This window comes from Ornithodoros turicata, chromosome 3 (genome assembly GCF_037126465.1).
Source record: "Ornithodoros turicata isolate Travis chromosome 3, ASM3712646v1, whole genome shotgun sequence".
Classification (NCBI taxonomy): Eukaryota; Metazoa; Arthropoda; class Arachnida; order Ixodida; family Argasidae; genus Ornithodoros; species Ornithodoros turicata.
The window spans coordinates 52,825,248-52,836,874 of NC_088203.1; the positions used below are offsets into that span (position 1 = coordinate 52,825,248).

The window sequence follows — 11,627 nt, forward strand, 5'->3', positions numbered from 1 at the left end:
CAGTAGCGTCAACTCTCAGTACCACGCTCGACAAGCATCTTTAAGATCTTGTCTTTAAGACCTGCGGCTAACAGGGCGTCCCATTCGAGTTCTCTTTTCCATATCGACTGAAGTAGCAGTAGCAGAAGTCTTCCTGTTATTGTGAAGGACAATACGAATCCCTGGGGATTATAAATTTGTACCACAATATGCAAGACCTGTTGTTTCGTGATCCTTTAAAGGGAGAGGCAGGACATCGATTTCTCGATTCCGACGCGTACTGGGAACCTTTGTAACTGCCCAGAGTTAAAAATGTCCGGATTAAGGTTAGGACGCTCCAAGTTGTCATTGAGAGATGTGGCGGAATCTTTAGTTGAAGCAGCGTCGAAGACTATTCTTATTTTCGTTGTCACCCTTTCTTCCTTGATTACAGCATGATGTGGCATATAATACACATGTCCTTCAGGTGCATTTTCGTTAATTTCCGCTGTCAACCTTTTCCACCACACCTGGACTTAATTGTTCCTGAATGGCGCTATCATATCGGTGCAGTGCTTATGGAGTTTGCGTCCTTCTTGTCACCTAGGATAGACAACGCTCCGCAGTATATTTGTTGGTGGTCATTGATGATTGGGGCTTCGCACGGCAATGCAACTACGTATTTATTGTCGAACCGGATTGAACTTTCGAAAGCTTCACTGACAGGGTGTTGAACTTGACCATCTGTCTTGTCCTTGTTGCAGGGGATACTGATGCTATCGAGACTCCATATGCGGTCCATCAGGGTGTTTACCTCCTGATAATGCACTGAGCCTACGTGCAGCATGATGATATTGTTACAAGGGCCAGCTGAGATAAAGGACAGACAATGTGCTACACTAAAACACTGGGGGCTACTGTGTTGTTTCAAAATACATATTTATTGTACTTTCAGCAGAGGGAGTGTTGTGAAAAATAAATAAGATGGAGTGGATGTTGTGTCAAGCATGTCTTGTGCAAACTGAACACTGTGTGTGAACATTCATTCTGTAATGAAGAAAAAATTGAAATTAACTTGAACCTTACAATTACAGATGCCAAAGAGGACTCACTTATGTGAAAACATAGCATACCACATTAAAGATCCCTTGCTATTTCTGCCCTGTCAAAACTTTGCTGTGCATTGCAACCTGGCAATCTTTCGACTTATCCCCTTATTTCATAGAGAGGTTCAAGTATTCATGTTCGGTAAAATGAACAAGGTTTCATGGCGATATAGGAAAAACCTGCGTGGGAGGAAGTGTGTAATGTTGCTTTCATAATACTCCAAAACGCTCAAAAGAGGTTGACTGAGTAACATTTTGCCATATAATCACCGATTATTTAAAAATAATATAAAATAAAGTGCTCAGTACTTCCAAGCACCAGAACTAAATTAAAATGCCTGTATTTAGTGCCAGCAGAGTCTGTTACTGTAGACTGAGACTTGCTAATCAAAGGCACACACGGCATATTGTGTCTTGCCGATTTCTACAGGCACATGTGTCATGGAAGTAGAACTGTAATTTCTAGCACATCAGGTGGTCTACAAATTAGTCCGCAGGGTGTGACCACTTTGGTGTTAGGCATTAACCATGGGCATTGACATTACCAGGGATTTTTCCAAGTGGAGCAAGAGTGCAACCCCCCGAACACCCCTTTTTCTGGAGACGGACACTGGGCTTTCAGAGGTTCCTATCATGGCATCTGAGAATAAACATTACAACCTATGACTAAAGAGTGCACCATTTTTACATGCGATCTTGGAGTTCCAGTGGGACCATGGCCCCCCTCTCAGTACGCCCATGACTATGGGGTGCCACTTCTTTCCCGAGTAGATTGTACTTTGCTGACGTGATGGTAGCCAGAAAATATTTCGGGAGGGCAGTTTCTATGGGGACTTTACATTGGGGGAGGAGGATCCCACTTCGTTTCCCTCTCCCAAATGCACTACCAAGGGCATGATTTGATGGGGGTCATCCCCTAAACCATCCCCTGGACGACAGTATAGGCGCGTGCCACAGCAACAACCATTTGCCATTGTATATATGTATTGAGGGAGAGTACTGTGTAGAGCACTGCACGGGCCGACTTTTCCGGGCCCGACCCGGCCCGGGCGCATCGAAAAATGGCCCGGCCCGACCCGGGCTCGGACCTTCATATTTTTATGCGGCCCGGCCCGGCCCGGTGACCCAGTGACTAGAGCCCGGCCCGGCCCGGCGTCTAAGCAAATAGAGCCCGGCCCGGCCCGGCCCGGCCCGGTGACCCGGCGAGTAGATCCCGGCCTAGTATTTCCAGCCGCGACGTAAGCGTTTCTGGCGATTATCAAACAAATTTATAAGTAAATTTATAAGGAGAGAAGACAAACATACAAGTGATGGCGGTTTAACACCGTAACCGCACGAGACCAAATTAAATCCAGAACGCACGGGGCGTTATCGTTACACTGTCAAGATTTTGCGGAGATAGAGCATGCTGTCGACAAACTGCTTCTCCCAGTCCCTATCCCTCTCACCAAGCTTTGCCAAAGTGATTGTGAAATATGTGAGGAGTGAGGAGCAATGTAAAGTGGCTTGGAGAATGTTCTAGAGGGTGGAATCATATGCATAATGCAGTACCCTTTGCTTGTCTTTGCAAAATATGCACAGGAATGACGCAAGCGCATGATGATATGAACTAATGCATCTCCAATGTGTGGAATTAGCTGCGTGGCCCGGCCGGGCCTGACTCTCGGGAACATATTTGTCGGCCCGGGCCCGGCCCGCGGTGCTGGCGTATTTTGTCGGCCCGGGCTCGGCCCGGCCCGGAGCACACAGCCAATAACAAGCCCAGCCCGGCCCGCGGGCCGCGTCGGGCCCGGGCCGGGTCGGGGGCCCGGGCCCGTGCAGTGCTCTAGTACTGTGTTACAGAGCTTGAAGAACAGTAATTGGATCATTTGGGAAATATGTCTACGACGTAACGTAAGAGCATGCACTGGTAGAATGATTGCAGAAGGATATGTTTGAATAGTCATTTGTGTCATGCATTTGTACATGTGATCTTATTTGACACTGCTTTTGTCTTCTTCAAAGTAAAAAAGGACACTGCCTGACACTGTCGTATCTTTGTGGATCCAAGCTCTTGCAAATGCTCATTAAGCGACAAGATCCTTTCAGACGCAAGAATAACAGAACACTTAAATTATCTTAGCAAATGTATGGAACACAGTTGAGATGTGGTTGCACCACCTGCGGTAATAACGGTAGCCACAAGCGAGAAGCGCAATTATGAAAACAAATCGAATTTCAGGCTTCTACTGCGTGCGTCTTGCGTAGCCGTTGAGTTTATGTACACTTAGGTGCAGCCAAGCAATACTGAATTCTTCCACCGTACTTGTGCAACGGCTTATGTCAAACACACACGCCAAAGCACACGGAACGGAACACCGCACGGAACGAGGGCTGACCACAAAGCTTCCACTGTACTAGGAGACCACACTTTTCACTATTCATCTCTCGCTTGCTTTGCTCCTTGCACCTTCCCTTCGCTTCAGTTCCTATTGCAGTGTGTAAACAAGTACTGGCAGCCATGCTGGCCGCGATGGAGCGATGGCAACTCTCCATCCGTTTCTGGCCGCCGCAGGTTTTCATGCTGCCGTGGTGCCAACCAATAGGCGTGCGCGCATTCTCCTATGCGTAAACTAGCCTACGTTACGGAATTTCGCAACCCGGGCGCCTGCTCCCAGACGTTCGGAAAAATTGGCCTTGGGTAGGACGCGATAAATACGACAGCGGGCGAACTGAAGCACTCCTCTGATGTCCCGGGTCTTTCTCTTTCACTTGCTAGTGCCGGCTTTCCTACGACTTGATATATTGATGCTGGAGAGGTTAAAGACAAACTGCCAGCAGAGAACGGCCAGCCGGAGGAGACCATGGGGGATGATCCTCGTCTCATAGGCTGCGGCGTTGCCCGCCGACTGGAGTATTTCAGAAGCCAGGAATTCGAGCACGGCTGCGAGCTAAACCCGGGCGCCTGCTCCCAGACGTTCGGAAAAATTGGCCTTGGGTAGGACGCGATAAATACGACAGCGGGCGATTGAAGCACTTTTCTGATGTCCCGGGTCTTTCTCTTTCACTTGCTAGTGCCAGCTTTTCTACGACTTGATATATTGATGCTGGAGAGGTTAAAGACAAACTGCCGGCAGAGAACGGAAAGCCGGAGGAGACCATTGGGGATGATCCTCGTCTCATAGGCTGCGGCGTTGCCCGCCGACTGGAGTATTTCAGAAGCCAGGAATTTGAGCACGGTTGCGACGTAAACCCGGGCGCCTGCTCCCAGACGTTCGGAAAAATTGGCCTTGGGTAGGACGCGATAAATACGACAGCGGGCGAACTGAAGCACTTTTCTGATGTCCCGGGTCTTTCTCTTTCACTTGCTACTGCCAGCTTTTCTGCGACTTGATATATTGATGCTGGAGAGGTTAAAGACAAACTGCCAGCAGAGAACGGCCAGCCGGAGGAGACCATGGGGGATGATCCTCGTCTCATAGGCTGCGGCGTTGCCCGCCGACTGGAGTATTTGAGAAGCCAGGAATTTGAGCACGGCTGCGACGTAAACCCGGACGCCTGCTCCCAGACGTTCGGAAAAATTGGCCTTGGGTAGGACGCGATAAATACGACAGCGGGCGAACTGAAGCACTCCTCTGATGTCCCGGGTCTTTCTCTTTCACTTGCTAGTGCCAGCTTTTCTACGACTTGATATATTGATGCTGGAGAGGTTAAAGACAAACTGCCAGCAGAGAACGGCCAGCCAGAGGAGACCATGGGGGATGATCCTCGTCTCATAGGCTGCGGCGTTGCCCGCCGACTGGAGTATTTGAGAAGCCAGGAATTTGAGCACGGCTGCGACGTAAACCCGGGCGCCTGCTCCCAGACGTTCGGAAAAATTGGCCTTGGGTAGGACGCGATAAATACGACAGCGGGCGAACTGAAGCACTTTTCTGATGTCCCGGGTCTTTCTCTTCCACTTGCTAGTGCCAGCTTTTCTACGACTTGATATATTGATTCTGGAGAGGTTAAAGACAAACTGCCAGCAGAGAACGGCCAGCCGGAGGAGACCATGGGGGATGATCCTCGTCTCATAGGCTGCGGCATTGCCCGCCGACTGGAGTATTTCAGAAGCCAGGAATTTGAGCACGGCTGCGACGTAAACCCGGGCGCCTGCTCCCAGACGTTCGGAAAAATTGGCCTTGGGTATGACGCGATAAATACGACAGCGGGCGAACTGAAGCACTTTTCTGATGTCCCGGGTCTTTCTCTTTCACTTGCTAGTGCCAGCTTTTCTACGACTTGATATATTGATGCTGGAGAGGTTAAAGACAAACTGCCAGCAGAGAACGGCCAGCCGGAGGAGACCATGGGGGATGATACTCGTCTCATAGGCTGCGGCGTTGCCCGCCGACTGGAGTATTTCAGAAGCCAGGAATTTGAGCACGGCTGCGACGTAAACCCGGGCGCCTGCTCCCAGACGTTCGGAAAAATTGGCCTTGGGTAGGACGCGATAAATACGACAGCGGGCGAACTGAAGCACTTTTCTGATGTCCCGGGTCTTTCTCTTTCACTTGCTAGTGCCAGCTTTTCTGCGACTTGATATATTGATGCTGGAGAGGTTAAAGACAAACTGCCAGCAGAGAACGGCCAGCCGGAGGAGACCATGGGGGATGATCCTCGTCTCATAGGCTGCGGCGTTGCCCGCCGACTGGAGTATTTCAGAAGCCAGGAATTTGAGCACGGCTGCGACGTAAACCCGGGCGCCTGCTCCCAGACGTTCGGAAAAATTGGCCTTGGGTATGACGCGATAAATACGACAGCGGGCGAACTGAAGCACTTTTCTGATGTCCCGGGTCTTTCTCTTTCACTTGCTAGTGCCAGCTTTTCTACGACTTGATATATTGATGCTGGAGAGGTTAAAGACAAACTGCCAGCAGAGAACGGCCAGCCGGAGGAGACCATGGGGGATGATACTCGTCTCATAGGCTGCGGCGTTGCCCGCCGACTGGAGTATTTCAGAAGCCAGGAATTTGAGCACGGCTGCGACGTAAACCCGGGCGCCTGCTCCCAGACGTTCGGAAAAATTGGCCTTGGGTAGGACGCGATAAATACGACAGCGGGCGAACTGAAGCACTTTTCTGATGTCCCGGGTCTTTCTCTTTCACTTGCTAGTGCCAGCTTTTCTGCGACTTGATATATTGATGCTGGAGAGGTTAAAGACAAACTGCCAGCAGAGAACGGCCAGCCGGAGGAGACCATGGGGGATGATCCTCGTCTCATAGGCTGCGGCGTTGCCCGACGACTGGAGTATTTCAGAAGCCAGGAATTTGAGCACGGCTGCGACGTAAACCCGGGCGCCTGCTCCCAGACGTTCGGAAAAATTGGCCTTGGGTATGACGCGATAAATACGACAGCGGGCGAACTGAAGCACTTTTCTGATGTCCCGGGTTTTTCTCTTTCACTTGCTAGTGCCAGCTTTTCTACGACTTGATATATTGATGCTGGAGAGGTTAAAGACAAACTGCCAGCAGAGAACGGCCAGCCGGAGGAGACCATGGGGGATGATACTCGTCTCATAGGCTGCGGCGTTGCCCGCCGACTGGAGTATTTCAGAAGCCAGGAATTTGAGCACGGCTGCGACGTAAACCCGGGCGCCTGCTCCCAGACGTTCGGAAAAATTGGCCTTGGGTAGGACGCGATAAATACGACAGCGGGCGAACTGAAGCACTTTTCTGATGTCCCGGGTCTTTCTCTTTCACTTGCTAGTGCCAGCTTTTCTGCGACTTGATATATTGATGCTGGAGAGGTTAAAGACAAACTGCCAGCAGAGAACGGCCAGCCGGAGGAGACCATGGGGGATGATCCTCGTCTCATAGGCTGCGGCGTTGCCCGACGACTGGAGTATTTCAGAAGCCAGGAATTTGAGCACGGCTGCGACGTAAACCCGGGCGCCTGCTCCCAGACGTTCGGAAAAATTGGCCTTGGGTAGGACGCGATAAATACGACAGCGGGCGAACTGAAGCACTTTTCTGATGTCTCGGGTCTTTCTCTTTCACTTGCTAGTGCCAGCTTTTCTACGACTTGATATATTGATGCTGGAGAGGTTAAAGACAAACTGCCAGCAGAGAACGGCCAGCCGGAGGAGACCATGGGGGATGATCCTCGTCTCATAGGCTGCGGCGTTGCCCGCCGACTGGAGTATTTGAGAAGCCAGGAATTTGAGCACGGCTGCGACGTAAACCCGGGCGCTTCTCCCAGACGTTCGGAAAAATTGGCCTTGGGTAGGACGCGATAAATACGACAGCGGGCGAACTGAAGCACTTTTCTGATGTCCCTGGACTTTCTCTTTCACTTGCTAGTGCCAGCTTTTCTACGACTTGATATATTGATGCTGGAGAGGTTAAAGACAAACTGCCAGCAGAGAACGGCAAGCCGGAGGAGACCATGGGGGATGACCCTCGTCTCATAGGCTGCGGCGTTGCCCGCCGACTGGAGTATTTGAGAAGCCAGGAATTTGAGCACGGCTGCGACGTAAACCCGGGCGCCTGCTCCCAGACGTTCGGAAAAATTGGCCTTGGGTAGGACGCGATAAATACGACAGCGGGCGAACTGAAGCACTTTTCTGATGTCCCGGGTCTTTCTCTTTCACTTGCTAGTGCCAGCTTTTCTGCGACTTGATATATTGATGCTGGAGAGGTTAAAGACAAACTGCCAGCAGAGAACGGCCAGCCGGAGGAGACCATGGGGGATGATACTCGTCTCATAGGCTGCGGCGTTGCCCGCCGACTGGAGTATTTCAGAAGCCAGGAATTTGAGCACGGCTGCGACGTAAGCCCGGGCGCCTGCTCCCAGACGTTCGGAAAAATTGGCCTTGGGTAGGACGCGATAAATACGGCAGCGGGCGAACTGAAGCACTTTTCTAATGTCCCGGGTCTTTCTCTTTCACTTGCTAGTGCCAGCTTTTCTACGACTTGATATATTGATGCTGGAGAGGTTAAAGACAAACTGCCAGCAGAGAACGGCAAGCCGGAGGAGACCATGGGGGATGATCCTCGTCTCATAGGCTGCGGCGTTGCCCGACGACTGGAGTATTTCAGAAGCCAGGAATTTGAGCACGGCTGCGACGTAAACCCGGGCGCCTGCTCCCAGACGTTCGGAAAAATTGGCCTTGGGTAGGACGCGATAAATACGACAGCGGGCGAACTGAAGCACTTTTCTGATGTCTCGGGTCTTTCTCTTTCACTTGCTAGTGCCAGCTTTTCTACGACTTGATATATTGATGCTGGAGAGGTTAAAGACAAACTGCCAGCAGAGAACGGCCAGCCGGAGGAGACCATGGGGGATGATCCTCGTCTCATAGGCTGCGGCGTTGCCCGCCGACTGGAGTATTTGAGAAGCCAGGAATTTGAGCACGGCTGCGACGTAAACCCGGGCGCTTCTCCCAGACGTTCGGAAAAATTGGCCTTGGGTAGGACGCGATAAATACGACAGCGGGCGAACTGAAGCACTTTTCTGATGTCTCGGGTCTTTCTCTTTCACTTGCTAGTGCCAGCTTTTCTACGACTTGATATATTGATGCTGGAGAGGTTAAAGACAAACTGCCAGCAGAGAACGGCCAGCCGGAGGAGACCATGGGGGATGATCCTCGTCTCATAGGCTGCGGCGTTGCCCGCCGACTGGAGTATTTGAGAAGCCAGGAATTTGAGCACGGCTGCGACGTAAACCCGGGCGCTTCTCCCAGACGTTCGGAAAAATTGGCCTTGGGTAGGACGCGATAAATACGACAGCGGGCGAACTGAAGCACTTTTCTGATGTCCCTGGACTTTCTCTTTCACTTGCTAGTGCCAGCTTTTCTACGACTTGATATATTGATGCTGGAGAGGTTAAAGACAAACTGCCAGCAGAGAACGGCAAGCCGGAGGAGACCATGGGGGATGACCCTCGTCTCATAGGCTGCGGCGTTGCCCGCCGACTGGAGTATTTGAGAAGCCAGGAATTTGAGCACGGCTGCGACGTAAACCCGGGCGCCTGCTCCCAGACGTTCGGAAAAATTGGCCTTGGGTAGGACGCGATAAATACGACAGCGGGCGAACTGAAGCACTTTTCTGATGTCCCGGGTCTTTCTCTTTCACTTGCTAGTGCCAGCTTTTCTGCGACTTGATATATTGATGCTGGAGAGGTTAAAGACAAACTGCCAGCAGAGAACGGCCAGCCGGAGGAGACCATGGGGGATGATACTCGTCTCATAGGCTGCGGCGTTGCCCGCCGACTGGAGTATTTCAGAAGCCAGGAATTTGAGCACGGCTGCGACGTAAGCCCGGGCGCCTGCTCCCAGACGTTCGGAAAAATTGGCCTTGGGTAGGACGCGATAAATACGGCAGCGGGCGAACTGAAGCACTTTTCTAATGTCCCGGGTCTTTCTCTTTCACTTGCTAGTGCCAGCTTTTCTACGACTTGATATATTGATGCTGGAGAGGTTAAAGACAAACTGCCAGCAGAGAACGGCAAGCCGGAGGAGACCATGGGGGATGATCCTCGTCTCATAGGCTGCGGCGTTGCCAGTAGTAAGTACTGACCACGTTTATCCGGAAACGCACATCTGGCCTGGACGCCATTAATTAGCAATTAGAGCTAATTGGGACCCCCCACATTAATCAGCACCCTCCAGGGAGCCATCACACTAATTGGGGAACGTCTATCTTGCGTCCAGACCAAGATGTGCGTTTCCGGATAATCGTGGTCATAAAAAATAAAAAAATAGGCAGAAAATAAAATAAAAAGATAGAAATAGAGTGGAGAGAAACAATTTATTCGAAAATCAACGATGCCGCGGCGAAGAAGCCGCTCCGCAACACCCGAGTGACCAGCGTCCGCCATGTTGGTAGTTTGCACCCAGCAGTTGCAGAGATCGACGACAGGTGGCCACTTAGTTGCAAGGCATCACACCAGATGGCGCCACCATCATAGCTCTAGACGAGAAAGACAGAACAAGATACTAGCGGCAGGTAAAAATGACAGCACTGCTAAGCAAGTCTAGGCATGCGAGAGAAAAGGTCTAACCGCTACTGCTAAAACAGAAAACAGTACACATCGCGGGAAAAAGGCTTACGGGGGGACGATCGCTTAGGCCTAATCCCAACACTACGCAGCTAACACAAGGCGGGAACCACACATCGCTAAACATGCGTCAACAGGCTTGGACACCGCAAAACAAGTCTAAACATGCGAGAAAAGGCTTAACACGAGCGCGGTCACCGCTAAACACGGCAAACATACGAGAAAAGGAGCGCGTCAAATCACTCACCTTTTCCCCCGCGGCAACTTCCAGGCAGAAACTGAGCGAGCGCGGAGAACATACGTCTGCTCCCTACGAGATCCAGCCAGCAACTGAGCGAGCGCGCGGAGCGCACGTCCGTCTTCCGCGACGGTCCGAGAGAAACTGAGAGAGGCGACGCGCAGCGGCCGCTATGGATGCGCGCGCGCCCTCTGCTCCACCCGTCCGCGCATGCGCGCGCTGCTAGCTCCCTCTGCGCCGGCCGCGGGTGTTTTCGGTTTCGGCTCTCTGCTGCGCGCGCGCGCGCTCCTAGCGGCGACGGGTGGCTTTTCAGTTTCGCTTTCATTCTCCGTTCTTTGCGCGCGCGCGCGTTTATCTCTATAAAGGCAGCGCGCACCGCGCTCGCGTCATCATTCTGACCGATACGTGGAAAACGCCATGTGTGGTTTATTCTCCTGCGTTTCTCGTCGTCGCAAGGAAAAGACAAAAAACGAAGAACTTCGCGAATTTATACGCGGCATCGTGGAGGAAGCCTTTCAAGTCCACCGTCTGGAATGGTTGCAAGCGCGTCAAGAAATGTGTCAGGACAAGATGAAGACGCTCGACCGCATCTTAGCGGCGGACAGACTGGCGAAAAAGAAGTCCAACTTTAGCCTGGACAATCTGTATTGGGAACGCAGTTCCGATGTAGAGGACGACGACGAGGATGTGTAAATAAAAAGCGATGCATTTCTCTTCGAGTCTCAGTCTCTTCTTTCTCTTCGTGCAACGTGTACGCACGCAACATGTCTTCCCCCGAACCTTTTCGTTTCCGTCATCCCTTTCGCTGTATCTTAAGCGGCCCCTCCATGTGCGGCAAATCTACGTTCGTTGCTAACGTGTTGAGGAACCTGAACGACGTGGTAGACAAGCCTCCGTCACAAATATTCTACGTGCAGAAATATGCTTCGCCGAGCATGCAGGACGAATTCGGGGACTCCGTAAAATTTACCAAGGAGCTACCGCGAGAGTGGGACACGTCGCGCGCTACGCTGATCGTCGTCGACGATCACATGACCGACGCCGGTTCCTTGAAGGAGGTGACCGATCTTTTCATTCGGGGTTCTCACCACGCCAACGCGTCGATCTTCTTACTCGTTCAAAACATCTTTTTCGACAGTAGCCATTTTAGAACAATATCCTACAACGCCAGTTACGTCGTCCTGTGGCGCACCGTGCGCAGCGTGCACCAGATGGAACATTTCGGCCAACAGCTATTTGGCAGAAAAAGATTGGAGTATTTTCTGGACGCATATAAACAAGCGATGTCGTCGCCCCACGCATATTTA

At 51.6% G+C, this 11,627-nt stretch overlaps 1 long non-coding RNA gene across 1 annotated transcript; it reads right to left on the reverse strand.

The window, feature by feature from the left end:
• Positions 1-9,813: 9,813 nt before the first annotated feature.
• Positions 9,814-10,474, reverse strand: LOC135387078 (uncharacterized). Its single transcript, XR_010420840.1, has 2 exons — positions 10,330-10,474; positions 9,814-9,994 (listed from the first exon to the last, which is right to left on the reverse strand). It is a non-coding gene; the product is annotated as an uncharacterized LOC135387078 (long non-coding RNA).
• Between the last annotated feature and the right edge of the window lie 1,153 nt (positions 10,475-11,627).